This window comes from Hippopotamus amphibius, chromosome 8 (assembly GCF_030028045.1).
Source record: "Hippopotamus amphibius kiboko isolate mHipAmp2 chromosome 8, mHipAmp2.hap2, whole genome shotgun sequence".
Lineage (NCBI taxonomy): Eukaryota > Metazoa > Chordata > Mammalia > Artiodactyla > Hippopotamidae > Hippopotamus > Hippopotamus amphibius.
This window is the reverse complement of record NC_080193.1, coordinates 64,865,843-64,870,526: the sequence shown is the minus strand read 5'-3', so window position 1 is coordinate 64,870,526 and position 4,684 is coordinate 64,865,843. Positions and strand designations below refer to the sequence as shown.

At 52.3% G+C, this 4,684-nt stretch overlaps 1 pseudogene; it reads right to left on the bottom strand.

Annotated features, from left to right (window-relative positions):
* Nucleotides 1–2,361: 2,361 nt before the first annotated feature.
* On the bottom strand, nucleotides 2,362–4,409 carry LOC130859171 (TBC1 domain family member 17-like; annotated as a pseudogene).
* Nucleotides 4,410–4,684: the final 275 nt, after the last annotated feature.

The window sequence follows — 4,684 nt, the reverse complement described above, 5'->3', positions numbered from 1 at the left end:
TTAACAATAGTTTCTGAATAGATTCAGATTTTAATTTCCATCTGAGTGACTCACATATTTTCTGGTTGTTAAAATGGAAGGGTCACTGTCCTAATATATTTACATATGTCTGTATTTGCTGATTAGTCAAGAGTTTAAATTGTGACTTGCATCCCTGTACTTAATTTCCCTTTTAAAAAACTCCTGTCAAATATCTCACAAGCTGAGGTTGGGGAGTTAATTAATTTGAGTGCTGGACTGGGTAACCTTTAGCTTGTCTGGCATCCTTTTACCTTTTTCTAGTAATGGCACTTTGATTTTACTCTGGGGACCCTCCCTCCACTGCTCCTTCAGTCCTTGAGGATGGAGTTCACATGCAGCACCTTCCTCCACCCCAGATCTAATACATTATGTTTCGTTGGCATGTGGTTGGTTCAAGGGTGGGCATGTAACCTAGTTCAGGATGACACTCAATTCTGGGACATTTCTTAGAATTATGGGGAAGAGACATTCTCTCTGTGCAGTGACTGCTAGCTCTAGGCTGAGGTAAGCCTAAGCTACAAGGTCCCCATGAGGAGAGGGTCTACCTAAAAATGATGCCAACCCAGAGGTTTGCAGGGCCAAGAGGTGGAGAGAAACTGAGGCCTAATACCACTGGAGCCCCTGGCTCAGTTTTCCGTGGACTTTACCATTTTGTGAGCCAATAATTTCCTTCCCTCTTATTTTTAACTTTATCCACTTTGAGCTGAACAATTTCCTTTACTTATATCCAAATGAATTCTAACTGATTTAGGTTTTTCAATTGTTTTGATTTTTTCTTTTTTAAATTTTTCTATTGCATTATTTGCATGATTTTTCCAGTGGTTTCACTGTTTCACTGCATAATCAAAGATATTTTAAAACTATTTCTAACGTAAAGTATTAATTAGATTAAAAAAAGAAACATAGGAGCTGAGAGATGAGCTTCTCTTTGCATGTTTCACAAACATAAAACGTTAGTGTCTCGTTTTTCTAGTTAGTTTAGCACATTTTTAAGTCAAATGTTGGCATCTGAGTTTCCTTCCTTTTTGGTCAAAACTAACAACGTTATGGAATTTTCTTAGGTTTTTAATTCTTCAGATAATAGCATGCAGAAGCTTATTACTGTGTAGCACATTAAATATTGCCCTGGGGGCTGAGAATAGAGCAAAAGCTACTGATAGCACTGACGGAAGCCAGTTCCCTTTTTGGGGAATCATTCAGTTGAATCACAAATGATTTCTTAGCTTGCCCTTTACTGTGTCTTGTTCCAGACAGGTAAAGCACAGTTTGGAAATTAACATTCTTTCTTCTGAGCTAAGCTAGATTGTATGTTAACTGTCTTATAAGAGTCAATAGGAATGTTTATTGTTTTAGGAATAAGGCATAAGGGTGGGTGGGGAAGATAGTATATTCTCCCCCAAACAGAGCTAAGGGAGGGCAAGTCACCCTCTGTTGAAACCTCAACCTGAAAAATATTTTTTTTCAACAAACGGAGCCACAAAGCATGGTACTTCCCTGGATGTCCAGTAGTTAAAACTCTGTGCTTCCACTGCAGGGGACATGAGTGCCATCCCTGGTTGGGGAACTCAGATCCCACAGATGTCGTTGGGTGGCCAAAAAAAAAAAAAAAAAAAAAAAGCCGCAAAACAAACATTTCTTCAATAGTTTCATGGAGACCAAACGTGGCGGAAACACTGAGAGTCACCTGAAGCACGGACATACACGCAAGAACTACACGATAGGACCAGGCACATTTAGAAGAAGGCTTTCCTGAGTTGAAACACTGTAAAATGTATTGGAGGAAGCAAAGGTTCTTAGAAATACCCGTGCTGTAAGCTTTATACTTAAATGATGTCCTATGCAAGGCAAAAGCAAAGACTAAAAATTGCCAGGAATTAGAAATAAGGGAACTTACATGAGGAAATGACACAGGCATGACAAGGATCGTGATGGACTGTGTAAGGAGAGGCTTGGACAGGAACTTTAGAGCAGAGACATTTCCCTCAACCCTGCTTGGCTAAGTCTTTACCGATTCTTTTCTTTTTTTTTGGAGGGGGTGTGGAGGAGGAGGCGTTAAAGACCAGTTTATCTTCCTCACAGCACAAGCTGATAGGCAGGGTCTCAAGAATGAGCAGCTCTGCCGGCCCTTCCGCTTCAGCTATGTCCGGGATGTGTCCCCGTACAGCTACTAAGTGGCGGTCTCACCTCAGCACCCCATCCTCACTCCTGCAAAAGTCCCAAACTCAGGCAGGTAAGGAAGCCCTGCCTCCACGCCCCCCACCACTCACCCCAGGGCTAGGAGCCCCCACGCCTCGCCATCCAGGCCCAAGCCAACATGCTGGCTCAGCAGGCCCAATAGGGTTAGGGGTCCGCACCGTCCTCCCCCTCCTCCCGCAGGATCTCCAGGCTGTGGTTCGTTCCGACTGCGGGACTGTGTCCTTGGGGGGCAGCGGAGCTGGTGGGGCAAGGGTGGGGGACAGAGGCAGTGACGAGTCGGAAGCGAGAGTCTGTGGGGTTCTGGAAACGTGAACGGTGCCAGACCTAGGACCTCCTGCACGTGGTGAGGAAGCTCACGGAGGATTGGGGGGGGGGTGGGGAGCTAAAAGTCCGAGGTTTGATGGGAGCTGGGGGCTAGCGAGAGGGGTCAGGGACTCACCGGGGAGGTTGTCAGCGGCCGATAGAAGGCCCCGGCCCGCGACGGCACATCCTCCACGCTCAGCTTCGTGGTCAGCTCCGCCACGGGCTTGAGGGTCTCGCTGGAGCCGAACCAGGAAGGCATGAGGTGTCCCGCTCCACGTCCAGGATGGCGCAGGCCACCAGCAGGTGCAAACTGGGGCCGGGGGTCCTGTCCACAGCACCTCCCACAGCTGAAGGACCTCCGGGAAGGGACATGCCCTCTTGACGCAGATGAGCAGCCACCGTAAGCAGATGCAGAGAGAGCCGGGGTCGGGGGATTCCGGGAAGTCCCAGAGCGGCGGGCCCAGCACATCCAGGAGCCGCAGGAGCTGCCGCTTCATTATGTCCTGAGTTCCCCGCACGAGCCCCACGAAGCCACAGAAACAGCGGAAGGCGTCCGCCTGGTCCTGAGAGGCACCGCGGATCCGGGAGAGAAGGTCACTCCTGCCTTGCACGTGGCCGAGCTCGTGGTGCTTCAGGCAGTCGGAGAGGAGGACGTCGTCCAGCAGGCCCGGCTCGGGTTCTCGCGACCCTCGAAGAATTTGTTGGCCCTGTGAGGGCGTCTCTCGCTGTCGCCTCTGGCTATGAGGCTGCGTGCGGCACCCATGGGGGTGGGGGGCTGAGTTCCTCAGCTCCTGCGCCGGCCTCAAGGAGTCGCAGGGCAGCTTCAGGTGGGACTCCTCGTGGGTTCTCTTGCGCACGTGGGCCTCGTGTTCCCTGGCGAAGCCCTCCCAGCTGAGGGACCTCAGGAGGCACCCCCAAACCTCGCGCCTCAGGCTGGGGCTCAGACCCTGGGGGCCTTGCCCTGGCCGCCCGCTGGCCCTGCCTAGCTCTCCCCGAAGGGGTACTCGGCTCCCCGTCCCCGAGGAGAGCCGGGCTGTCAGCTCAGGGGCCTGCTGCAGGCGCCCCCGGAGCCCACGTGGTGGGTGCACTCCTCCCTTGTGACCCCGGGCACGGGCTCCACCTCCGGCCGCAGCCCCAGCTCCACGCCGGAAGTGACCTCCAGCCCAGGTGGCAGCGCGTCTCCAGAGGCCGGAAGGGGGTCGCTGGAGGCCCCATCCTGGGGTGCCTGCAGGTCTCCGCGGAAGAAGCTGGTCACGCGGGCGAAGCTGCTGAAGGTGGTGGCGTAGGCATCCCGGAGGAAGCGAGACACCGCGGCGGAACTGTCCTGATCAAAGAGCTGGAGGTGGTGGATGGCGTTGGAGAGGGCCGAGGAGTCGTGAGGGGAGACAAGGTACAGGTGGCCGTCCTGTGGGGAGCTGGCCAACAGCAGGTGACGGCTGAGGACGCGGGCAGGGCGCGGGGCTGGGCGCGGTGTCCCACGGTGGACGTGCAGGGTGGGCGGGGAGCCTCTGGCCTGTGTGACCGGGACCAGGCAGGCCCAGGTGAGGCCGGGCTTGGGACGGTGGATGGATTTGCGCTCCCCCAGCCTCATTCACAGAGAAGACCCGGGAGCCCCTGTGAGAGCTGGGCTTTGAGTGGCGGGGCCGTGGCTGACCCATGCTGATGACTGCCCTGTGGGGTTCATAGCCGGGTCAGAGGTCAGTTCCTCCTCAGAAGTGCAGGAGTTTTCCCCATTGGCATCCTTCTTGGAGAAGAGGATTTGAGTGGAATCTCCAACCTCCTGTACAGGAGCCCAGTGCAGGAGGACATCATTTGTCCTCCTCCACAACATAGTTGACATGGTCGTGGAGGGAGTCTGGGTCTTGATGCTTCTTGGTGTGCAGGTACATGCCTCTTCACCAATTCATTGATGAGTGGAGTTGATGTGAAGGAAAAATATTTGTAGAATGAGTAGTATTGGCCAAAAACTATGCTAGGTAGTTCTGGGTCAGATGCACATTATATTTTCTTTTGTATAATTTTTGCTTAGGTTAAATGTATAGAACACTGCCTGTAGATCTTATTCCATAGGAAGGAATCTATCATTGTAGTTAATCATTTGTAGTTTCCATGAAGTCTTTAGGCTGGTGCATCTCTCCTAAGTGGTACAGTTAACATCCTGATG